This window comes from Protopterus annectens, chromosome 1.part2 (assembly GCF_019279795.1).
Source record: "Protopterus annectens isolate FY-2018-M chromosome 1.part2, PAN1.0, whole genome shotgun sequence".
In the NCBI taxonomy this organism is placed as follows: Eukaryota; Metazoa; Chordata; order Ceratodontiformes; family Protopteridae; genus Protopterus; species Protopterus annectens.
The window spans coordinates 1,169,734,083-1,169,760,877 of NC_056727.1; the positions used below are offsets into that span (position 1 = coordinate 1,169,734,083).

The 26,795-nt window shown below is 38.9% G+C and overlaps 1 protein-coding gene across 8 annotated transcripts in view; it reads left to right on the forward strand.

The window, feature by feature from the left end:
• The window catches only part of LOC122792271 (kinesin light chain 1-like), a 1,642,552-nt gene that overhangs the window by 332,109 nt on the left and 1,283,648 nt on the right, over positions 1–26,795 (forward strand). The window contains exon 1 of one of the 8 annotated variants that reach the window (XM_044060025.1): positions 11,881–12,042. The exons of the other annotated variants lie outside the window; for them this stretch is intronic. The gene's annotated coding sequence lies outside the window, so the exon portion shown is untranslated. Of the gene's footprint in view, positions 1–11,880; positions 12,043–26,795 lie in introns of those variants that run through there. 8 annotated transcript variants of the gene reach the window in all.

The window sequence follows — 26,795 nt, forward strand, 5'->3', positions numbered from 1 at the left end:
TTCAGTATCAAGTGACTCTTCAGGCGATTTACATACCCTCAGGTCAGAACATTGTGGCAGACTGTCTGAACAGGTCCATAACTTAGTCTCACGAATGGGACCACAGGGATGTTTCATTGTCCACTGGGATACTCCTCAAGTGGATCTTTTGCCTCCCCTCTGAACAGACAACTTCCTCTATTTTGTGCCAGAGTACCAGGTCCTCTGGTTTGAAAGGGGGATGCCCTCACCTTTTCTTGGAAGGGGATGTTTCTATACACCTTTCCTTCCTTTTCCCTCATTTCAAAAGTCCTGTTCAGAATACAAGAGGATGTTCCCAAAATCTTGCTGATGACTCCCTTTTGGCTAAGACAGCATTAGTTTCCTCTTCTCTTGTATTTAGCCAAGGGCAATAATCACAAGTTACCACAGGGTGGGCCTTCTCACACAAGACAAGCGAGCTCTCATCCATCCTCACCAGTCCACTCTTCAGCTGACAGTGGGTGATAGAATTTTGATTCTACATAGACACCTTTTTTCTAAGGACATGTTTAGGGTCCTGCAGGAGGCCAGGAAACCCTACCTATCCAAATGGAAGAGTTTTTCTGTTTGGTGTCTTTCTCGTAACCTATATCCACTTTCAGTGGATGTTCATTTGGTTCTCTCTTATCTGTGTGAACTGCTCCATGCTGGGTTGGCTTATTCTTCTGTTAAGGCCCACTTATCAGCTATCTCTGCTTGTCTGCCTTTTTCGCCTCCTTTGGCTTCTAGATTTGAAGCTAAACAATTCCTTAAAGGTGTCTTTCATGGTAAGCTTCCCAGGAAGCATGTACCTCCTCCCTGAGATCTTAATTTTGTTTTAGAAAAAAATTGACCTAGGCTCCTTTTGACCCTGCAACTTCGTCTTTCTTGCAATATTGCTCTTGGAAGACTCTGCTTTTTGTTAGACTTACTTCTGCCAGATGGGTGTCTAAGATGTTACCATGAAGGTAGATGTCCTTCTCTTCACTCTTGCAGTATTCACTCCCTCCCTCCTCCCCCAGTCCTTTACTTTTTTTTTTTTTTTTTTTTTTTTTCTTTTTCAAAACAGGTTTATTGTTTTAACATACAAGAGAAATATCATAACAATTTTATACAAGTAATTAAAAATAGATATGATTATAACATTCAACAAAACAACTAAAGTATTTACAAAGACATCCACTACAATCAGATCAATTAATTAAACTAAAATACCATGCTATTGAAATTAGGATTTTTTTAACAAATTTTATAAATTATCCCATACAATATAATAAGATGTTTTTCTAGTTGTTCTTGACCTAATTGTGTTTATTTCCATATGGCACACTATATTCATAACATTTTTAAATTCATTCACTGAAGGAGGTGTATCTGAAATCCAATTTCTGGTTATTATTTTCCTAGCCACTGCTAGAATAGACCATAACAAGGGAAGCTTAACCTTTTTAACACTTTGAGGTACAGGTGTGTTGAATAATATAAGAGATTTAGAAATAATGAAATTATCTGTAAAAAGAGCCTGCAAAAATTCATTAATTGACTTCCAGTATTCTTTCAATTTTATACAGTCATAAAACATATGAGCCCAGTCAGCATTAATTTCTACATTACATCTCTTACATAGATTATCTTTATTATTTATTTTATTCATCATCAAAGGTGTATAAAAAGATCTATGTAAAAATTTCCATGTATAAAGTCTCCAGACAATGGAAGACATTCCAATATATATTGTTTATCTTGTTGATTTGGTGGGTCCCCATTAATAGAAGTGAAATAATTCCAGTATGTATCTACACTGTAAAAAGTTTCTTGTCTGATAATTTTATGTATGTATGAAAGTTTACCTTTATCAGAAACTTTATGTTGTAAATTTAATATCAAGTAATCAATCAGTGTTGGAATAGATTCTTTAACTGTTATAGACATTAGATCTATTTTATTAATGAGATGTTGTCTAAAGGTCTGAACCTCTAACCAGCAAGTTTCTCTTAGATCAAATTCTTGTTTTAAGAAATCTAGATTTTTAACTTTATTATCAGATATCAACTGATACCAGTACTTTAGATCATTATCTATAGCTAAATGAGTTCCTTCAGAAGTAGATGACAAAAGCATACCCTGAGTATACATTATAGGGAATATAATAAAATTCCATTCCCTATACTTAGGGTGCATGAATATAAAGTTACGATAGCTAATAATGATATTTAATGGGTAACAAACCATATGTTTAGATGTAATAGGTGAAGTACAAAATTCCTTTAGTAACCATAACATGGAGTTATTTACAATCATATTTTTATGTGTTAAGGAGATTTTCTTGAAGTGCATACTAATTAGCTCCCAATAATCTTTCCATTTTGCGACATATGACTGATCTGTTAATAAAGTAATAACTTTTACAATAGAAGAGATAGTATATAAATTAAAGTCTGGAAAAGAAATACCCCCTTGAGACCAGCTATTAGTATGTTTCTTTAATGCAATCCTAGGTCTATTAGGTGCCCATAGGAAATTTAACATTAGTGTATTCAGTTTCTTGATAATTATTTTTGTAGGTGGAAGTATTATTGATTGTATTAAGTATAAAATCTTGGGAATATTATCATTTTAATAATTGTAAGTCTCTCCTCCATAGTAAAAACATATTATTCCAGGTATTAAAAGATTTTGTATATTAAGAAAACAGGTATTATAATTATTATATATAATAGATTTAATATCTTTAGATAGTATTATACCTAAATAAGTTATCTGACCTGAATTGGGTACATATTTAGTAAAATCACTAATGAAAATATTTTTTCGTGTATATATAGGTAGTATTTTAGTTTTTTCTTCATTGAATATTAAACCAGAAATACTTTTAAAATTCATCATTTTATCAAATAGAGACTGCATAGAAGAATTAGATCCTGCTGATGTAATTAGAACATCATCTGCAAAAAGTTGAATTTTGGATGTTGTATTTTCATCTATTTCAAAACCCTCTATGTCAGTACTGTTTCTGATCAAATTAGCCCAAGGCTCCATTACAAAAGTGAATAATAGTGGAGAAAAGTGGACATCCTTGTTTTGTACCTTTAAAAATGGGTATTTTTTGTGAAACATATGTTCCTACCTTAATATAAGCCAATGTTCCTTTGTATAAATGCTCAATTAGATTTACAAATGCATCTGAGAAGTTTGTGCACTTCAGTAAGGTAAACAGATAGTCCCAACTTACTGAATCAAATGCTGAACTTGTATCAAGACTAATAAGTGTTAAATCTTTCTTTTTACTATTTGCAAAATCAATTAATGTTAAAGTTCTTCTTATATTATCAAAAGTATTTCTATTTACAATGAAGCCTGTCTGATCTGTATCTATAATGCCGGGGATGATTGTCTTCAATCTATCAGCAAAAATACTCATAAACATTTTATAATCAACATTAAGTAATGAGATGGGCCGATATGAAGTACATCTAGTTGGATCTTTATTAGGTTTTAAAATTGGCGAAATAAATGTATATTGCCAAGATGGGGGTTATTAACTCAGTTTGGGCCAAAATAAAACCTTATGTATTAATGAATATGTACTTTTAGAAAGGATTTTATATATCTCTGGTATAATACCATCATTACCCGGTGCTTTGTTTGATTTAAGCTTATTTATTTGTGTAATAACCTCTGTATATGAAATACTTTTGTCCAATAGTTTAATCTGTTGTTTATTAAGCTTTTTATTCATGTTTGTGGTTATAAATTCCTTTATTTTATCTTTAGGTTCCATGTTAATGTTATTATGGTTAATTTTGTGAAAGTGATTTCTAAATTCATCTAGTATTTCTGGTATACTAGAAACATTCTTCTTTTTCCTTAGAGAAAAGATTTCTTTGATATGGTTTTGTTTATTCAACCTTTTGTTTTATTTTTAAGTCTATGTAAGTATTTGGGGCTTATTGAATAAGACAAAAACTTGTATTCTCTAAAGTTATTTTAACTTTATGAGTTAAAATTTCTTTGTATTTCTCATTTAGTTTGTTTATTTCTTCAATAACTTTCTTGTCCATAATATTTTCTTTATTATTATGTTTATAAGAGTCTAATTTACTTTGAATGTCTAACAATTCCTTATCCCAAGATTTCCTTCTATTATTATACCATCTGATACTTTGTCCATATAGATATGATTTTAAGGCATCCCAAACATAGACAATGGAGACTTCAGGAGTATTATTTATGTCTAAAAAATGTTTTACTTCTGAAAGTATATATTCTTTATAGTCTTTTAGTTGAGTTAAGTATGCTGGTATCCTTTTGATCTGAACATTATGAGTATTTTTTATCATGAATTCAAAAACAATTGAATTATGATCAGATATAGGACATTAAATGATTTTGGAATTAATTAAATCTGGTACCATCTGGTTAGAAATAAAGACCCTATCTATTTTTGAATAAGTTTTGTATCTGTTAGAAAAAAGGTGTATGGTAATGATTTTGAATCTATCTGATTATTAATATCATTCAAATGATAAGAATTAGCAAAATCATTTAAATGTTTTGCATTAGATGTAATTCTTCTTTTTCCTATAGTGGTAGTATCACTTTCATGTAGTATACAGTTAAAGTCACCAGCTAAAATAATATCTCCTATAGAGAATGATATGATCTTATCAAGATGATGTTTCACTGTATTAATACCAATTCCAGGTATCCAATATACATTAATTAAAGTGCAAGTCTTCCCATTAATTTGTATTGTAACCATACAAAACATTCCTTTGTCATCCTGATAAGACTTAATGGTTTTAGGAATGGGCATACTTTTATTCCACAAAATAGCCACTCCTCTTTTTTTCTGAGTGTGCTCTGAACTAACTAATACTGTATATTTGTTTGTGGCTAGTTTATCAATATCTTTTTTCAAGAGATGGGTTTCTTGCAGGAAGACTAAGTTGGCCTTATGTAAATTAATGTATCTTATTAGGCTTGCCCTTTTACACGGATTATTCAATCCATTAATGTTTAAAGAAATTCCTTTTAAAGATGTCATTTGGCATTTTTAAAACTTAATCTTATGATCAAAATAACAAATAACAACATAAGTAATGTTACATCTCCTCCTTTAGGTGTACCTTTAAATATAGCTGTATTTATTGAATCTCTTATGGGATTTTGTATAGGATTCAATTTTGTTTGTAGTGACAATGAGTGTACAAAATATATTGTGGATGTCAAAACTATATACATATAACAATGAACAAGTGAAAATAATGTAAGGATTAAACCTTGCATCCAGCCTGGAGTTAAAAACTCCAACTTAGAGTAGTATTTACCACTCAAGTTAACCCCCTACCCTAAGCAGCAGTACCTCAGCTACCACCTTCTCAATTTAATACTGGTTATATTTAACTTAAATTAGCAGCTTTCAATTCAATTATCTAGCAAGACAAGACTACACATTTGATAAAACAGCTTCATATAAACTAAAATAAACTTTTTTTTTTTTTTTTTTTTAAAACTATTCATACTACTATATACATTTATGTAATATAATACACTTGTATTCAAATAGCATTCAAATAATCTTGATATTAGGAACCAAGAGGAGAGAGAGAAATAAAAGACGTGAAAGAGGGAGAGAGAGTGAAAGAAAGAGAGAGAGAAAAAAAAAAAAAAGGAAGGCATATTTACATATTAATTTATTCAAAGTATGTAAAAATAAGTTCTAACATTCATTTAAATCAAAAACTTTGGCTAATATGGTTCAGACATTACATATATTAAGATGCATCTATTTTCTGTCATGTAAATGCAGTCAACAGCTTCCAAAAAAAAAACCTTGAATTGCTTGTATATGAGTATTTTACTCATACTCATTATTGTCAGTAGAATAAAATATATTTATAGAAATTGTTATAAATCATACTGCATAGTTATGCAAATTCTCAGAAACACTTGCATTATTGTAAAAAAGCCATCTGTATTTTGTATGTCTATACTACTGCTTTAAAATATATCACATGACAATTTCTTCCAGAATAGAGTTATAAAGTTATTTATGCTTGTCAATCAGATTAATTAAATGAGTTATAGTAATGTATATGTTTGGAACATAAGTTTTTAACACAGATTAGTATGCTGCAGTCAAGTAGATTTGCAAAAACACTTGAATAAATGTTTCATTTTCTATGCCTTCTAAAATAAGACATTTACTTACTACAAGACACTGCATCATTTAAAATCATTATAACTGACATTTTATGAATTATAACATAGATATTTAAGTAATTATATAAAATAACTCACATTTAAATGTTAAAGAGTTCATTTTCCTTCACATAGTCGCATTTGCATCAGTTCTACTTCCTGGTAGAGTGTTCTTCCTGAATCTGCGATGTGTCAGTGTGATATCTGGGTCAAAGGTCAAAGTGACTGCTTTCAGCTTCTCTGTGAGAATTCTGAGAGTTGAAGCTTTTAAAACAACTTGAGGACACTGTTCATGAGGTAGCCCACATCCCAGATTGTCTCCCTTAACATTTTGGCGGGAAACTTGTTAAAAACTAGTGACAAACATTCATTTAGCAGTGTAAATGCATCTAAACATGACAAAACCTTCGCGATGTATTTTACAGGTTATTACAGCCTCTATGTAAGTGAAATTAAGCTCAAAGTTATTAATAAGTAATAAAACTCAATATTTTTGTCCCAACTCAATTTTTATGCAAATCTTATTATTTACTGTGTCTATATGATCAAAAGCATTTCTATATATTAATATGAAAAAAAAATAGAGAAAGAATAAAGAAAAGAAAAAGAGAGTAGAAAATAAGAGTGTAAAGCAGAAATAAAAAAATGTAAGAGAAAGCTATAAGAAGTATATACAATGGAATATTACTTACTGTTTATATTAATAGAGTTAAAAATAAAACATATTATTTACTATTATTTAGTTCTAATTATTATTAGTTAAAGCATGACAGATTATTTACAAACGAGCATAAGCAGTATAATCAAGAAAGTGCATTTGAAGAACATATAAACTTTTTACAAGGAATAAATATGTTGTTATTCCATTTATCATATTTTCATTACTCTTCTCTCCCTGCCCTCCCCCACCCTTTACCCACTACATAATCTAAATAGAATGTCATTGTTTAAACAAAGAAAAGGAGAAAACAAAGAAAAAAAAAGTATCAAATTACTGACCTTACTTCTCTTTTTCAGAAAGAGAAACAAATTGAATAATAGCTTGTTATTAGTTCCTCAGATATTTTGACTGGTTATGAAACAAAACATTTCTTTGCACACAGAGAATAACTTTGATTAAATCTTTTTCAGAATATTTGTGGCTTTCTGGAAATGCAGGAACTATATTTAAAAAGATTAATAATGAAGTAAAATGATGAGAGAAAAAAAAAAGAAAAAAAAACATAGAACAAATCATTTGTTTTTTAGTCTCTTCTTCTTCTCTGAAGTCTTCCACGAAGTTTCAGTTGCCAGTCTCTTTAATGAAGGACTAGCCCATTCCATTTCCTCTATTTTATCCAAAATCTTATTTTTTTTGATAAACAGTAAAGCAGAGTCTAAGTCATCAAAAATTTTAGGACCATCAGGAAGGAAGATTTTATTTTTAGCTTGGCAGGAAACAGAAGGTATGTTTTAAACTGTGCTTTTTAAGCTCCCTTATTAGTGGCAGAAAAACTTTTCTTTTAGCTATTACCAAGGAAGAATAGTCATTGTCAAAACGCACAGTTGTCTCATTAATCTTAACAGGAGCTTTAGCCCAAGCAGATTTAAGAACCATCTCTTTATCAAAAGATGATAGAAATCTAACTATAACTGATCTAGGATAGTTTTTGTTAGAGTTAGTATTAGCTATAGATCTATGTGCTCTTTCGATACCAAACGAGAATGCTTCTGGGAAGTCTAAAGTTTTAGGGAGCCATGTTGTTAAAAAAGAAGTAATATTGTTACCTTCAATATTTTCTGGCAGTCCAAAAATCCTAATGTTATTGCGCCTAGATCTATTTTCCAGGTCATCCAGCTTTGTTTGTAAATGTGTATTTTGTTTCAGCAGAAACTCAATGTTGATTTCCTCTTCTTGGATTCTGTTTTCCATGTCATTCACAGCTTCTTCTATGCCTGTCATCTGGATCTTCTGTTGTTGCAGGTCTATATGTAACAAGTCTATTTGTTTTGTAGTTTTTTTCTATGAAGGTATCAATTTTAGTATCCATTTTATCCATCTTAGCAGTGAGTTGCTGGATTATAGTTATCAGAGACTGAAGTTCTTTCTTGATGCTGGAGTCTTGAGAATTTGTCTTACTGGAACTCATTTCAGACTGATAAACTGACAGGAAAATTTCCAAAGTGATTTCTGACAGGAATATTGCTAAAATTTTCTTTCTTTTTTAGATATAGTTCAAGAACTATATAAAACGAACATATTTAGAAAGAAAATTACTTCAAAAATTAATTTTTTAAGTAATTAATTCCTATCAGTGTAATGAAATTGGTGGAGCTGAAGAAATCTGCTGCTATCCTGTGTTCATCCTTGGCCACGCCCCTCAGTCCTTTACTTTTCTGGATGTACTGATTACCTCTCTTCTCCTTGGACTGGTGTTCCTACCGGGGCTATCAGTTCTGAGGATGGTACGTACGGACATTATATTTATGTCCTATGCTACACGAGGAGCATACAGTGGATATAAAAAATGTACACACCCCTGTTAAAATGCCAGGTTTTTGTGATTAAAAAAAAATGAGACCACAATAAAACATTTCAAAGCTTTTACCACCTTTGATGTGATCTGTAACCTGTACAGTTCAATTGAAAAACAAACAAATCTGTTAGGGGAAAAATATAAAAAAAATGTACAATAAGCTGGTTGCATAAGTGTGCACACCCTTAAACTAATACTTTTGTTGAAGCACCTTTTGATTTAATTACAGCATTCAGTCTTCTTGGGTAGGAGTCTGTCAGCATGACAGACCTTGACTTGGCAACATTTGCCCCACTCTTCCTTGCAAAAGCACTCCAAATTTCTCAGATTGCAAGAGCATCTCTTCTGCACAGCCCTCTTCAGGTCACCCCATATATTTTCTATTGGATTTAGGTCTGTGCTCTAGCTGGGCCATTCCAAAACTTTAATTTTCTATTTGGATGTATGCTTGGGGTAATTTTCGTGTTGGAAGGTGAAATTCCTCTTAGTCTTCAGCTTTCTAGCAGACACCTGAATGTTTTGGACCAAGAGTGACTAGTATTTGGAACTGTTCATGATTCTCTCCACCTTGAATAAAGCCCCAGTTATAGCTGAAGAAAAGCAACCCCAAAGCATGATACTGCCACCACCATGCTTCACCATGGGGATGGTGGTCTTTTGGTGATATGAAGTGTTGTTTTTGCACCAAACGTACCTTTTGAAATTGTGGCCAAAAAGTTCAACCTTGGTCTCATTAGACCATAACACATTTTCCCACATGCTTTTGGGAGACTTGATGTATTGTCTTGCAAATTTTAGCCGGGACTGGATATTTTTCTGTGTAAGAAAAGGCTTCTGTCTTGCAACCCTGCCCCATAGTCCAGATATATGGAGAATACAGGAGATTGTTTTCACATGTAGCACACAACCAATACTTGCCAGAAATTCCTGCAGCTCCTTCAGTGTTGCTGTGTAGGTCTCTTGGCAGTCTCCCTGACCAGTTTTCATGTGGTCTTTTCATCAATTTTGGAGGGACGTCCAGTTCATTGCAACATTACTGTTGTCCCATATTTTCTCCACTTTTTGATGACAGTCTTCACTGCGTTCCATGGTATATCCAATGCTGTGGAAATTTTTTTGTACCCTTCTCCTGATACCTGTTAACAATGAGATCCTTTTGATGATTTGTAAGCTCTCTGCGAACCATGGCTTTTGCTGTAGCAGGCAACTGAGTAAATGTCAGGAAAATCTTATTAGGGCAGCTGAACTATATTTGGGGTTAATCAGAGTCTCTTTAATTGATGGCAGGTGTGTACCCAAGAAAATTGAATGCTGTAATTAAATCAAAAGGTGCTTCAACAAAGTATTAGTTTAAGTGTGTGCACACTTATGCAACCAGCTTATTGTACATTTTTATTTTTTATATTTTTCCCCTAACAGATTTGTTTGTTTTTCAATTGAATTGTACAAGTTATAGGTCACATTAAAGGTGGGAAAAGTTTTGAAATGATTTATTGTGGTCTAATTTTTTATATCACAAAAACCTGGCATTTTAACAGGGGTGTGTACACTTTTTATATCCACTGTATGTGTGACATACAGTGTGAACTTTAAGGCAAACTTAAGGCTTTGGCATACTGGCTGGACATCGGGCCAACCTTGGCATGGAATCCTTATTGTAATGAATACTGCAACAGAGAAGGAAATGACATCTACCATCGTGGTAAGATCTTACACAACTGTACTTTCCAGTGCATAAATACTTAAAAAGCAGGTTTATGGGGGGGGGGGTGCACGCTTCCTCTGTATCCTTACCTGTTTGCTTTAAATTCTCTTAGTCTGAGGCCACTGCACCTCATAGAAAAGGTGACCAATAAAGTACAACATACAACTGTCTTGCTCTTTCCTCACTCATTTGGCTGTAGTCTTGTAGTAAGCATTCTAGTTCTTAGAAATGGGAGGACACACCCTTTGGGGTCTTTAAGACTGAAATAATGGTGTGTTTCATTTTTTATCTTGAACTGAGCCCCCCATCTCTGTTTCATTTTTGTGTGTATGACTTTTTTCCTTATGGAAACCTATCCATCACAACTCGTAAGTTTTGCATTATTTCTCAGAAGCAGAAAGACATTTGTCAGAATGTACAAAGTAGAATGCCTTCAGTATCTGAAAAATGTGACTTGGTTACAGTAGGCTTCTACCTACATTTCGGAGAAAAGTTTGCATCCATTTGTTGTCGTAGTACCATTGTTTTTATGGCATTATGTTGCATGAAGTTATTTTCAAATCCGTTTATGGTTACTGCTTCCCAGGAGGGAGGGACCCACTTCTTTTGTTCCTTTTTGTTATCTTCTCAAACGTTGGCAGGCATGAGGCCTTAAATAGGCTGTGTTTTTGATCATGCTGCAGCATTACTAAACGAGAGCTGCAAGTTGTGACGAGTGACTGCTGTATGGACCTAGCCCTTTGCTGTTCAGTGCAGTAATGGCATAACACTGAAGATGAAATGAAGGTTGCACTCTGAATTAGTAAGTAGGGTGTGGCAGGATTCATACTGAGGTGCTGTAGTCAGCTTAAAACATAAGTTCGATCAGTCAATAAATAAAAGCAGCATTTTGACTGTATAGAAGCAGAGTGCAAGTGCTTTGCTTGCATCCTAAGGGACAGTACCTTTTTTAGTTTCTGAGCTGCATCTCAAAGCTTTAGACATTCTCTGTGACATAGTTCTTAGAGGAAGAAAATTATGTTGTCATATAGTCTGGCACAAGATCCACTTTGAATGTAGAATATTTTTCTTTTCATAAACAAAGCCCTAGATTACAGAACAAACTGAGATGTGGCAGTTCATTCAGTGAAATTCAGATAGGAACTGGTAGGGGTGAATTCTTACTGTCTTTTTTTCTGACTGGAAGGTGTTCCTGTGCTGCAGTGTCTTGAGTCCCAGCCAGACTGATATCACATGACTGTCAGGTAAATTCCAAAGTCTAGTGGTTTGTGTGGTGCGTCCTAATGCAGGAAGCTGACAGGCTGTAACAAGTTGTGTAGTGAGGAATCTTCTTTCCATGCAGAGAGAAAGATGAGAAACCTTTTCTAAAAGTAGGAGGTGCCAGATCCTCACTCTTACAGAGATATATGGGAAAATTATTTATTTTTGCTTTTTTGTTTGTTTTTTTCCTTGGGTTTTGAAAGAAGAGATTTTTATCTCTGAGCTGAAGGTGGGTGGAATTTATTAACAGACGTCCCTTTTTTTTCCTAATACGGACGATTTTGCTGATACTGTGGTTCGATAGTACATCTCCAGGTACACAGGCCAACAGTGGTGCATACAGTTGAGAGTCACCAGGTAAATTCTTTCTTATTTTGCTGCAGTGTTTAGCTCATCTGGTCATATGCCATCCTCTCAACACGCACACACACACGCACACACACACGCACACACATACACACACACATACACACACACATACACACACATACACACACACATACACACACACACACACACACACACACACACACACACACACACACACACACACACACACACAAAAACACACACACACACTCAGAAAAGAAAACATTCTTTTTTAAATTCACTGGCCCATGGTATAAAATGTGTAAAGGGTGGGTGTGTTCTTTTACAAAGGTGAAAACTTGAGTGAAGATAGAAACAGTAGAAGTGTGTTGTACAAATAGAAGTAGTCAAGTTTTCTGTTCTTCTTATGCTTGGCAAATGTGGTTCTACTTAATCTTGGCTCTCATCATAAGTCCCCTGATAGTAATTATAGCCATCCTTTTATCAGTTTCACATTTCACTTTGTGATTGGAACTTTTCTGTTTGTCTAGCTTGGAGGTATTCAGATGCAGTTGTCATCTTGCGGTTTAGTACTTGCTGTTTAATCGTTCTTCCCCTGCAAGTGCTTTCATGCTGCAGTGTGTGCACACTGTTCAAGTGTTACTCAGACCCTAGCCCATAGGTCTCAACTTCTCTGCAAAAGAATCAAGGAGGAAGGCAAAAATAATAGGGTGGATGAACAAAGACCCAAAATTGGCGGAACGCTTTTTAAATATTAGTCTAATTCACTTAGTAGAACAGCAGGCATTATATCACCATGCATTTCTGAACAATAAGAGGCATGAAAGTACAATGCCTGGCATTATTGACTGCCTGTAATCCTCAATGTTTTACAAAAAAAATAAAAAAATTTATGATGGACAAGGCAAACGTATGATACAACATCAGACACATTTGAGTGGTGTACCCTGGCTTAATTTGTGCTCCTGTGGCTGTACCTTTCATTGTGAAAGAACAACTTCAAGTACTTTGTTCATTCTTTCATTTTGGAAAGTTGTAATTGGGATATTAATTTGCCCTTTTCTCACACGCACTGCCTCACAGCTCTGGTCTGCACATTAAATCTTCTTTGACAGATAGTAAACTTTGTACATATAGTTATGGAATGAGAGAAGCTCAAACCTTTTCATGTCTATGAAAGATGGGTACAGAATAAAATAACTTACCTACGAGTAATTTGTGAGAAGCTCAAAGCTTGTCATGTCTATGAAAGATAGGTACAGAATAAAATAACCTACCTACGAGTAATTCATTTGAAGCCGCGGTGATACAGCGGTAGCATTGTTACCTCACAGCAAGAGGTTCTCCTGTTGGATTCTCGGCTGGAGTGCCTTCTGTGTGGAGTCTGCATGTCCTCCCCACGGTCGAGTGGCCTCTGAAAGACATGCATGAATGGGCGTGTCTTCACTGAAGGTTGGGCTTCGGGCTGGCAACTCGGCACCATAAAAATCGACTGACAATCATTAGCGGCCCGGAGTTCCGCTGTGGCAACCCCTAACCGGGAAAAGCCGAAAAGACAAACAACCTACAAGTAATTAATTTATATTAAAACACCTTTAGGAAAGTGTAATATGTGTACTGTGTTTACTCTGCTTGAGAAATGTTGATTACCAAAGACAGAATGTTAAGTTGTCTATCTCGCCTTCATTCTTGCTGGATGGGTTCGGAGCCGACCTCGGCTCCGACTCGGCCACTCTAAAAGCTCGAGAGTTGGTTCCACCGGCTCGAGGCTCCCCTTATATCCCACAATGCTAGGCGAGAGTTACCTCAGATCTCGTTTGCCGCTACAGCATCGAGGTGTTGGTTTTTCTACCGGCTTGTTGGTAAGTGTAATTTTGGTAAAATTAGATCACTTAAAACCCTATTTTTTTGAGTTTAAATATATTTCCCTTAGTGTAGTGGTTTTCTACTCCGTTTTTCCGGAAAATCCCAATTTTTTTCCCAAGAACTTTTAAAGTTCTCTCTCGGGCCTTCTGGCCTTTCTCCATCCCCTAGTTGTGTGTGTGTGTTACTCTTGGTAAACTTTAGTAATTGTTTATTTTTTGAGTTTTAAAACTAGGTTAGTGTAATCAGTGTGTCTGTGGAGTGTGTGTGATTACACTTTTGTTTAGGATGTCTAAAGACACAAAGGTCTCAGGCTTCAAGAAGTGTGATGCGTGCTGTCAGAAAATGTCTCTGACAGACGGTCACACTTCTTGTGTCTATTGCCTGGGGCCTTTGCACCTGCAGGACTCCTGTGCTGTATGCCACGGCTTCAGCCCCAGGGTCCTGCAGGAGAGAAAAAATAAGTTGATCCTGAGGGGTCTTCTTAAGCCGGAGGATTCCCTTTCTGTCTCTGGGAAGCCCTCTAAGGCTTCTAGATCCTCGGCTCCAGTAACTGAGCCGAGACCTAAGGCTTCTAAACCTCCGCCTACATCGGCTCTGGCTGGAGCCGATGAGTCTCAGTCCACAGTTTCTGTGGTTCCCTCGGCTCCGGCTGGAGCCGAGGTAATAGAGGTTCCCGTGTCGGCTCCGTCCAGATCTTCGGAGCCGACATCGAGGAAGAGGTCCAGGTCACCGTCCCTTGGCTCTGTTCATTCGGCTCCAGGATCTCCCCTGCTGTCTGAACGGAGCCATAAATCTCATTCCTCTAGGTCATCGAGGCTATCGGATCATGACCTTCAGAGGGTAGTGAGTCGACTTCTTAAGTCCGAGGCACTAGCCCAGATGCTTCAGAGCCCGACTCATCAGTCGATGCCTGCCCTTGTCCATCAATATATTCCTCCTCCAACTCAGTTGAGCTCGGAGCCGGGTCGTGTCGGAATCGAGACTGTGGTAGCGTCGGAGCCGATACAATTGTCTTCGGCTCCATCGTCGGCTCCGATTTCTTCCTTAGAAGAATCTCGGCGCCGGACTTCCATCGTCGGCTCCGAGGGGGTGAGTGGCATCGGACCCTTGTCCGACCCCGCTCTTCCTCTCGGAGCTTCGGCGCTGGTGAGTTTGGCTCCGACATCGGCCTCGGAGCCATCACTGTCGGTGCCGAGGGGGGTTCTCAGCTTCTCGGAGCGGGGACCTCTGGCTTTGCCTGACAGGGGTGCTTTCGAGGTCATGCGGAGTGTGTTAGAGCCTGGCTCTACTCCACAGTCGGCGCCGTCCGCCCCTCCCTCTACGGTGCCTCAGGTCAAGTCGGCTCACTCCCTCATCCCGGACCGCAGAGAGCCAGCTCCTCAGGAACCCCATGTGGGGATTTCATCCTCTTCCGAGGCCTCTCCTGATGTTGCAGAAGAGCCCCCTCGGAAGAGGAAGTGTAAGAGGAAACACATTGACTCACCTGAGTCAATCACATCTGATACAGATTTAGATGATTCCGAGGGTTCCCCCCGTTCCCCTTCTGAAGATGTCTCTTTTGCAGACATTCTAGAGATCCTGAAGCAGAGGGGAAATTGGCCAGCTCTTAACCCTTCGGAGGATGAATCTGTATATCTTGAGGCGTTTGGCTCTCGCCCTTCCACCTCCTGGGTATCCCCCCCCCTTGACCCCCTCATGCAGGTGGTTGCTAAAAAGGCATGGACGGCTCCTGATTCAGTAGATCCCACTCCCAGGAGACCCTCCAAATTCATAACGGTACCAGCAGACAAGCAGTTCTTGACAAAAGGAGTTTCTGTGGATGCTATGGTGGTAGCTGCTGCCACTAAGAAGGAACTAGCTGATCCTTCAGTACCTGTCCATCCACCTAACAAGGAATCTAGGTCCATGGATAGGTACGGGAAGCGGATGTTTTCGTCAGTGACATTTACTATGCGTTCGCTGAACTACCTGTGCCATTTCACTCGTCTTCAAAGAGACTTGATTAAAGAAGCGAGTGACATGTTGAAGGATCCTACAGCTGCGGGTTTTCAAGATAAAATGAACACTCAGCTGGCTACCCTTAACTCCATAGCCAACTCCTCCATGCGCCTCCTTTCTTATGCGGCTGATGGAGCGAGTAGGGCCGCAGGGACAGGTGTGGCCTTACGTAGGCATGCCTGGATGCGGCTATGCAATTTTGCGGACCCCTTCAAGACGTCTTTCACTAACTCCCCGTTTGATGGATCATCTCTTTGGTCCTCAAGTGAAAGAAACCTTGACTAGGTGCGAGACTGATGGCAAGACTCTTTCTGCCGTCGGAGTCCGTCTTCTACTCCTTCTAGGCCTTACCCCAAAGGCCAGAAAAGTGGGAAAATGTGGTACGGTAAACAAAATCAAGGGGCTTCGCCTGACGACAAAGTCGCTACCCGCCAGAGGCAGAGCGGGAATAACAATGGTAGACGCCGCCTCGAGGCAGGGGGCTCCATAGAACCAGGGCAATCGAGAAGCTTTCTCTGATAAGCCCTTTCAGCATCCCTGAGGTGTTGCGCCGCTGCCCACCTTCGGGCGCAGTCGGGGGAAGGTTGTCACTGTACCCAAAAGCCTGGCTATCCCTGACTCAAGACAAATGGGTACAGTCCGTCATTTCGAAGGCTATTCTATCCCCTTTCTTCGCATTCCGAAACAATCAAAAAAATCCCTTCCAGATGTTCCACCCGCGCAAAGGGATCTAGCGGTTTTGGAAATTTCAAAATTGCTTGCAAAAAGAGCAATTCAGCCAGTTCCAGCAGACCAGCAAGGATCCGGAATCTACTCAAGGTTCTTTTAGTTCCAAAGAAAACAGGGGACTGGAGACCAATTTTGGATCTCAGTATCTTGAACAGATCAGTCAAGAAAACAAGATTTCGGATGGTCACGCTGCAGTCCATCCTTCCCCTATTGGGAAAAGGAAACTGGATGTGCTCTATAGACCTTCTGGATGCGTACTATCACATAAGATGAACAGACGCTCCAGAAGATTTCTCCGCTTCAGGCTGGGAACCAGTCATTTTCAATTCAGGGCCCTGCCCTTTGGTCTCACCACTGCCCCCCGGGTGTTTACCAAATGCATGGCAGTGGTAGCTTCTCACCTGAGACGACAAGGATTCCAGGTGTTTCCATATTTGGACGACTGGCTCCTCACAGCTCCCACCAAGCATCTCCTTCTGATGGCCAGGGATTACACTTTTCGCATTTGTCAAAAGTTAGGCATTTCAATAAATTGTGAAAAGTCTGTTTTGTCACCTTGTCGTACTATTACCTTCATAGGCGCAAATCTAGACACAGTAGACATGTCTGCGAGGCTAACAGATCAGAGAATAACAGACATACACAGACTGGTCTCACTCCTTTTCAACAACAACAGAATCAAAGCCAGGTTAGTTCTGAAAGTGTTGGGAATTATGGCGGCTGCCATACCTCTGCTTCCATTAGCCAGATTCCACATGCGAATCCTTCAATGGATGCTCTTTACACAATGGTCATACCAGCAACTTCCAATGTCCCACACCATTATGATCACGCAGGTGCAGAAATCATCTCATGTGGTGGATGTCTTCCCCTCAGCTCTTGTTGGGAAGACCCTTTGTTCTTCCCCCTCCGGTTGCTACTCTGACAACGGACGCCTCCCTGATCGGGTGGGGGGGGCATTGTCAGGGCAGGACGGTCCAGGGCACATGGCAACCAGACGAATGCCACTTGCACATAAATGTTCTGGAGATGAGAGCAGTGCTTTTAGCGTTGCAAGCCCTTCAAGACTCTCTCCCCTTGGGAACGATTGCAATCCAGACAGACAATATGTCTGTAGTGTGGTACATCAACAAACAAGGCGGAACCAGGTCCTACCCCCTGTGTCGAGAAGCACTCAGATTGTGGCAATGGGCGATTTCTTCTCAGCGTTTTCTGATAGCAACGCACATTCCCGGGAAGTCCAATCAAATAGCGGACAAATTGAGCAGAGCTATCCTCATGCCTCACGAGTGGTCTCTGATAGACTCTGTGGTGAGAGAGATTTTTCTCAAGTAGGGTCAGCCTTGCTGCGATCTTTTTGCTACTCCCCAAAACAGCAAGTGCAGACATTATTTCACTCTATTCCCTTTACCAGGCCAACCCAGCAGAGACGCTCTAGTCCAAGTTTGGCCCCGGGGACTTCTGTATGCATTTCCTCCCTTCCCACTAATCTCTCAGGTGATACAGAAAGCTATCGCTCAGAAGGCCTCGTTGATCCTCATTGCTCCTTACTGGCCTCGACAGGTGTGGTTCCCCTTTCTACATCATTTTCTACTGGAGCGACCTTGGCATCTGGACCTAGTTCCAGACCTTTTGATTCATCAATCGGGTCAGTTACATCGCTCCCTCCCCTCTCTGAACCTCACTGCTTGGTTCCTCCAGTTCCAACATTAGCCAGGCTTCCTCAATTATCTCACTCTGTTCAAGATATTTTGATAGCTTCCCATAAATCTTCCACTAGGAAGATTTATTTGAGTAAGTGGAAACGTTTCACATATTGGGCTCAAGGAAGGGACATAGATCCTTTCACTGCTTCCATCCAAATAGTCCTTGAATTTCTAGCTGAACTCTTCCATGCAGGTTCATCCCCTTCTACTCTTAAAGTTCAATTGGCAGCTATCTCTAACTTTCATGTAGGTATTTCTGAATCTGCCTTAATGTCCCACAAGCTTTGTAAAGTCTTTTTGAAAGGAGTTTTTCTTCTCAGACCTCCTATAAGAAATCCTCCTTCTCCCTGGGACCTAAATTTAGTTCTTACTTCTTTGATTCTCCCCCCTTTCGAACCTGCAGCCTCCTGTTCTTTAAAATTGCTATCATGGAAGACTCTCTTTCTGGTAGCTATTACTTCAGCCAGAAGAGTCTCAGAACTTCATGCACTCAGCTGTCGACCTCCTTATCTATTGTTCCATAAGGACAGGGTATCCCTACGAACCAACCCGTCCTTCTTGCCTAAGGTAGTCTCGACGTCAAATCTGAATCAAAGCATTGATCTCCCTGTCTTTTTTCCAGAATATTCCAATAGGTCTGAACAAAAATTACACTGGCTAGATGTTCATAGTCAGTTGAGGTACTATTTGGATAGAACAAAACAATTCAGAAAATCTGACCAACTGTTTATCTCCTATGCAGAAAGCAGAAAAGGACTTTCAGTTTCAAAGGTATCATTATCTAGATGGCTTGCATCTCTGATTACCCTTGTTTATGAGATTAGACACCAAAAGCTGCCTAATAACCCTAAGGCCCATTCTACCAGAGCTTTGGCTACTTCTTTAGCCTTCCAAGACAGACTGCCTATTGACACCATTTGTGCAGCGGCTACTTGGGCTACTCCTCACACTTTCATTTCTCATTATAAGTTGGATTTAGCTTCTAGGCATAGAGCTAACTTTGGTTCCACTGTTCTCAGGAGTCTGTTCCGTTAGGCCACCTGGGACAAGGTGCTAGGGACGCGGTCCCATCCAGCAAGAATGAAGGCGAGATAGACAACTTAACATATAGAAGTTATGTTCTTACCATAACGTTCCATGTTAGTTGTCTTCTTCGCCTTCTTCTTAAGGCCCCACCTCCTTCCCCCTGGCCTGGACAGACCTAGAGGAGTTGTGATTGTGACCTCTCTTTCTACCACCTCTTTACTTAGGCATATGCTGCTTGCATATTTCCTGAATCAGGATGTAGGTCACCTTTCTTTCTCCCTGTTGTTAGAGGTGGACTCTATTTAGAGTTGTTCTATTACTATTATAAGCTGGGGTTAGCTTACAAACGAGATCTGAGGTAACTCTCGCCTAGCATTGTGGGATATAAGGGGAGCCTCGAGCCGGTGGAACCAACTCTCGAGCTTTTAGAGTGGCAGTCGGGCCGAGGTCGGCTCCGAACCCATCCAGCAAGAAGAAGGCGAGAAGAAGACAACTAACATGGAACGTTATGGTAAGAACATAACTTCTATTTTTGCATTTGTAATTAATTGTTAATCTACAAATGTATTGTTTCTACTTTGTTACTTTACTCTAAGTGCAACCATAGCTCTCAGCTGTCCACATTTTCACAAAATGTCCAGATTTTTGCAAAATATGTATCTGTTCCTCTTAAAACTTGTGGTTTTCTGGCAAATCATTGAGGATTAAAGTAACTAAATAATGGTATACATTTGAGTTTCAGGGTTCATATCCTTCAGAAAATGCATGCTAAGACAAATACTATTATTTTAACAACTTTATAAGTTTGAAAGAACACTATTTAAAATCTGTCCCTATTTCTGGGCATTTGTTTCCCCATTATTTTAGTCTCTGTCCAGATTTCTTGCTTCGAGAGGTTGAGAGCTATGAACTGTGTGTATTTTTTAGTCTATGTACAATTTTCTGTTTGTATCTTGCACCATGGTGCCCCAGTTCTGGCTGAAAAGGGTATGTTAACCAGGCCACTTATCTGGTTATCTAACCAAAATTAATAAAATAAATAATTGAATGGTGAAGCTAGCACAGGCCTGCTGGTTAAATGATGGAAGAATATTATTCACCCAGTAAGATTTTGATCTTGCTTGGGCTGTGAACTGTATAAAATGTAAGGTTTGGCTCTACATGTCTGCTAGGTGAAAGGTGATGTCTCTATTACAAAAGTATTTATGTATTTTTTTTTATATAACTGCTACTGCAGAGTAGTGGCTGCAGAATTTAGCTTAAACCCTGGTAGAGGCCTAGAGGTCTCTGACATGTCTTTTTTTTCTGTATACGATACATCAGTCCCCAGAACATTTTGAGATGTGATGTATATTTCATAGCTGACAGCTGTTGGAGCTTCTTGGGGGGTATGTATGTACGCATTTTGTATGCCTCAACTTACTGAAGAACTAAATGGTAATGAAAAAGAAAAATGTATACTGTGAAACAATGAATAAAATAAGTATTACATTACTTGGTTGCATTATTTTAAAAGTGGGGATTATTATTGCATTTGGTTGCACTGATTTAAAAAAAAATTCTCTCATGAGACATTTTAGCATCAGGCTTTGTGTTATTAACAGTATATGCTATATATACTTAAAATGTATTACACATCTAGGATTCAGCCTTCACTTTTGTGAGCAACAGTAGTTTGTTTGGGGCCTTGGGGGTTAAATGTCGTCATGGCTATCAACATACTGGCCATAACTTTATTTACATTTTATTTATTTATTTTTATTTTGCATTTGTTAACCGGGTTGGTCCAGCTGGGTAAGAATTTATCCTTTTTCAGTGGAGACCGGAGGGGAAAAGCCCCAAACAGACATACAAGTAGAGACAAGTTAACAATAATACGGAGCAAAACAATGTCTTGAATACAATGGGTAATAAAAAAAATAATGTACTCAATGGAATAAAAAGTAGCTATATACAAAAATGTAATAAGGGTGTAAAAGGAAAAACCATGATAATAAATCCAAGAAGTATGCAGTAAGGGAATTAAGGTTAAAAAGAAACACGTATGTACAAGGGACCTCAGATCAGAGGAAGAGATGGTGCAGAAGAAGAAAGTAGTAGAGGAGGGATGAAGTGATCTAGAGGGAGGGTGTAGAAAGGAGAATATATAGATATAGTTGTTGTGTCTTTCAGCTTTTCCTGGTTAGGTGTTGCCACAGCGGGACTCCGGTCCGCTAATGATTGGTAGTTGATTTTTACATGCCGTGTTACCAGCCCTGATGCACAACCTTCAATGAAGGTACGCCCATTCACACATGTCTCCATGCAGAAGACGATCTAGCTGAGAATCGAACCGGACAGCATCTTACTAGTAAGTTATAGAAATAGGAAAGGTCTTGTAGATCAGACGTAGTGGTAAAGTGGGTATAGGGAGGGGTTAAGTAGGGTGGTTGCAGGTATATATAGGGTTGTTGTGGAGATACAGTATCAGGTCATGTTTGAAGTTAGAAAGGGAGGTATGACTTCTGATTTGGAGTGGAAGATTGTTCCAAATAAGGGAAATGGAGTGTTTATAGAGTAACTTATCTATGTTTGTAATGGGTCTATAGACTTGTAGTAAGTGTTTATCGGAGCTGCGCAGGGAACGGGGAGGGCTGTACCAGGAGATCAGGTTGGACAGAGATGGACAGTCAGAGTTATAATTAAGAATTGTAAAAGATTGGATTAGCTGACTTTTGGACAGAAGGTGTGGGAGTTCAAGCCAATGTAGTTTTGTGAGTGCTGTGCAGTGATTGGATTTATAGGAGCTGCTGGTGACAAATCTAGCAGTTTTGTTGTAGGTTTGGTCAAGCTTAGCCAGCAGGTTATTTTGTAGATTAGAAAATAGAGGGGAGCCATAGAGGAGGGCAGGGAGGAGATAGGATTGGGCTAGCAGCAGTTTTGAGTTGGGGGACAGGAATTTGTTATTCCTGTAAAGCAGGCCCAGTTTTTGATGTGTTTTTTTTTTTATGGAATGAAGTATGTGGAGGTCTAGTTTGAGCTGGTCATCTATGATGACACCCAGGAGTTTAGTGTGTGAGTCTGGTCTTATGATGGTGCCATTTAGAGAGGATAAGAGAAAGCTGGATTTGTGTTGGGCTAGAGTTTTAGGCAAGAATAATAAGAGCTTAGTTTTAGAGGGGTTCAGGATGAGTTGATTGTTGGTGAGCCACTTCTCAACAGAATGAAATGAAGTTTGGGTGGAATGGTGGAGGTTGTTGATAGTCAGAATGGAGATCAGAGTTGAATCATCTGCATACTGAATGATAGAGGAGAGTTTACAGGCAGTGTGCAGGTCATTGGTGAAGAGATTGAAAAGGAGGGGACTGAGAATTGAGCCTTGAGGAACACAGGTCTGAACTGCCAGAAAGGGAGAGAAGCAGTTTAGCCATTTAACTGCTTGTAGGAGATTGGACAGGTAACTTGAGAACCAGTTAAGAGTAGGGATGGAAATGTTCAGCTGAGAAAGTTTATGAAGTAGAAGGTTGTGAGAGACGGTATCAAAAGCCTTTGAGAGATCTAAGAAAAGGCAGGACACAAGTTTGTTATTGTTTCTGGCCTCAGCTACTGTATGTGAGAAGGATAAGAGTGCAGTGTTAGTACTGTGTTTGGGTCTGAACCCATGCTGGGTGGTGGTTAAAAGATTGTTTTGAGTAAGATAAGAAAGTAATTGAGAATAGATACACTTTTCAAGAATTTTGGAGAGGGGAGTAAGAATAGCAATGGGACAGAAATTAGATGGTTCTGTGGAGTTACCTCCTTTATGTAGTGGGATAGTGTAGCATTGCTTCCAAACAGAGAGGACGGTGAATTCTTGGGTTGAGTGGTTGGTTAGAATGGTGATAGGAAGGGCAATAGCGTTCACAGCAAGTTTAAGGAATTGGGGAGGTAGGTTATCAGGGGCGGGAGAACAAGGTGAGAGTTTTAATATAACAGAGACAGGTTTGAGCATGAAGGGGTCTGAGAGGTTAGTGGAGTCAGATTGGGGATGTGAAAATGGTGTGGGTTTGGTAGTGGAAGTAGTAGAACTGGAAGTGGAATTAGAGGTGGGGTTGGGGTTGTTAGTGGTGTTAGGTACTAGTTTAGAAATGGTATCAATGAAGTAGTGATTTAAATGGATGGCTGTATCCGAGGGTGAATGATTGGGAAAAGGGTTGGGAGTTGTGGGTGAGCCAGGTTTGAGGAGAGTTTTTATGGTTGTCCAGAACTTCTGGGGGTTAGAAGTGTGCAGAGATTGGTCGGAGAAGTGAAATTTTCTTTTGTCCTGGTTGACTTTTTTTTTTTTTTGTAAGATTTATAAGTTCCCTGTACGATTGTAGGAGGGCAGCAGATTTGCTTTTCTGATATTGTTTGCAAGTGGCATCTCTTTTATGCATAAGGTGGAAGGTTTCTTTGGATAGCCAGGAGGCATGTTTAGCTTTGACTTTTATTTTTCTGATGGGAGCAAGAGAGTTGAGTATGTTTAGGAATGTCTGGTTGAAGAAGCTGACTGCATCGTTTAAAGGTAGAGAGTATAGGCAGGATCAGTTAATTTTGGAGAGGATTTTGTCGATGGAGGTGGTATTGAATTTTCTTAGGTTGCGAATGTATTTTATGAGGTGAGTATTAGTGAGGTTGGGTGAGTATCTAATAATATGGATAGGCAGGTGGTCACTGATGGAATCAGGTAGTGTACCTGGCTGGTGGTACCAATTTGGAGAATTTACGAGAATTCAGTCAAGGATAGAATTGAAGTGGTTTTTGCCAAGACGAGTAGGAGAGGAGACAAGTTGTGTAAAACCATGTAGAGTGAGACTATGAGAAGGTGTAATAGAATTAACTGAGTTCCAGTCTATATTTGCATCCCCAAGAATGATAGTGTCAAAGGGGATGTGATGAAAACACCAAGATAAGATGTCTTCAAGGATGGTAATGTTATTCCCTGGTGGGATATAGATTGAGGCTATGGCTAGCTTTTGGTAGGTGTTGAGATGGCAGGTTGCTATGAGTAGTTCTGCAGGGTGGAAGGAGGGAGGGGTAACGGTGAGAGGTAAGATACTGAGAGTCAGAATAGAGAATAGCGACACCACCTCCACTTTAGTCTACAGATGTTGAAACCAGGGGGGCAGATCTCTGAGTTGTGGGTGTAAGGTTTTAGCCAAGTTTCAGAGAGAGTTAAGATGTGGGGGTTATAGTGTTGTATGAGTGTGTGGAGTTCAGACACTTTGTTGGAAATGCTCTGAATGTTAATGGATAGGAAATTTAGTCTTTTGGTTCTGTGTGGGGAAGAGAAAATAGATGGGGAGGTAGTAGTAAGAGAGGGAGTAATAGAGGTGTAGGGGGAGGAAGTAGTAGTGATAGTAGATGGAGTAGAGGAGATGGAAGATGAGAGTTGGTTATTAGGACAAGGGCTGGGGTGTATATCACCTGAAAGGAGTAGTGATGTCAGGATAGAGAGAAAAAAGTTTGGTTGGGGGAAGAGGATACAGAAATTTGGATTTTAGCTTTGGGATTTGCTTTGGTGAGGGGAGTAATTTTTGTTTTGAAAAATAAGTAATGTGGTAGAGTGTACTGAGTGTGGGCATAGAAGAGTAAGGTAGGAACTGGATAGAACTTGGGAGGGATGTAGGTTCCTAGTGGAGGGTAAGGGGAGGATTGCAGGGGAGTGTGATAAGATATGAGGTATGTCAGTGTAAATAACAGAGGAGAAAAAGAAGTGACATCATCTTCAGTGACACCATGGCATAATCATAAAATAATAAACTGCTTTCTGTGGAACATATCTGAACTGGGGACAGTCACAAAATATAAACTGCATTCAGTGGAATTTATTTGAACTGGGGACATTTATAGTAATTTCCTTCTGCATAGTTTTGCTCTGTGTGCGACGCCTAAAGGTAGTATCTGAAGTGACTTCAGTTAATGCTGCATAGGTTGAAGTGTAGAGAGTATTTGTATGTGTATGCACAACTCTGTTTAAGAACTTTGACTTTGAGTTTCTTAAGCTTTCTGGTACATTGTAGCAAATGTGTACATTGAATCTAGTTCTGCAAATCTAGCTAGAATTTAAGCTTATTCAGCAAATTAAAGGGGAGTTCAGGGAAACCTGCAGCAGAGCTTTGCAAACTTTTGGCTTTTTTCATGAAGTTATTAGTAAGCTTCACATTAGATTACTGAATTCCCTGCCACTAACCCCCAGCTGCTGAAGTCAGTCATGATTTTTTTTTTCATTTGGAATACAGTTTGCTTATGTGCAAGATGTTTAGCATGCTCTTCCTCCTGTCACTGTGTAGAATTGAAGTTTTGTTGACAACGAGTCATGCTAATGCAGGAATTAATGCACAGCTCTTGAAATGGTTCTGTTTCTGACCTTTCTACTGAAAAAAAGCAATACTGAATAGGAAATAGGAAACTTTGCGGGTGACTGGAGGTTTGGAGCATATTTTGTACAAGTAGGGTGTATTATTTTATAGAATACATAGCTAAGGGCGCACTGTTTATTGAAGAAACATGCATGATATAAATAGACTTGCCACCTGTCAGGAAATTTTCCTGACAGGAAATCAAAGTCTCTGTCAGGAAATTCAGTTTTGGTTAGATACTTGTTAGGTATTTTGAATTACCCTAAAAGCTAATATATTAGTGTTTCGATTCCTATTTACATTTAAGTTATTTTGTCAAAATAGTCTTCTGTTTGTTTCAGTTTGGCATCCTGGGTGATATGAAATATGTCCGTTAGCAGATGGTGAAACTTATCAAAAGAATCATTTTCATAGGTTCATAGGTTCATAGGTTCATACTAGGCTATCTGCCCGAGGGCATTTACAAGCCTAGCCCATCGTTTTGTGGCTTACACCACCCCTTTAGTATGGGGAACTATACCCATTATTTTGCTGTGCCTCTGTCGAGCAGTGACACTGAGGTAATCCCTGGGGTATATCTGCGATCTCCCATCCATTGGTCAAGATTTCTCTTGAACAAGGCCAGCGAGGTGCTCTGCCTCACATGTACCGGGATTTTGTTCCACAGCATAGGGAGTCTTTGGGTGATGAATCTATCCCTCCAGCATGTCCTATTAATAGCCGTGTCGAGGTTTAAGTCTCCTGCCCTTGTGGCTCTGATGGATCTAGATTTTTTGAGGTGAAGCATATTCATCAAATCTGGGTTTGACATGGCCTTGTATGTTAGGCAAAGGTCACCTCTGAGCAAGTGTGCGACTGAATAGAGCTGGAGTTCTTTCAGTCGGGCAGCATAGGACAGATTTTTGAGACCCTTTATCCTTTTGGTGAGGAACTTTTGTGGCCTCTCCATCTGCTGCAAGTGTCGGGTCAGATACATCCCGAATGGGGCATTGTACTCAATCATTGGTCTGATGAGTGATGAGTAAAGGGAGACTATGACCTCCCTTGATCTAGATGAGAATCCCTTCATGATAAGGTGGGCAATGTAGAAGGTCTT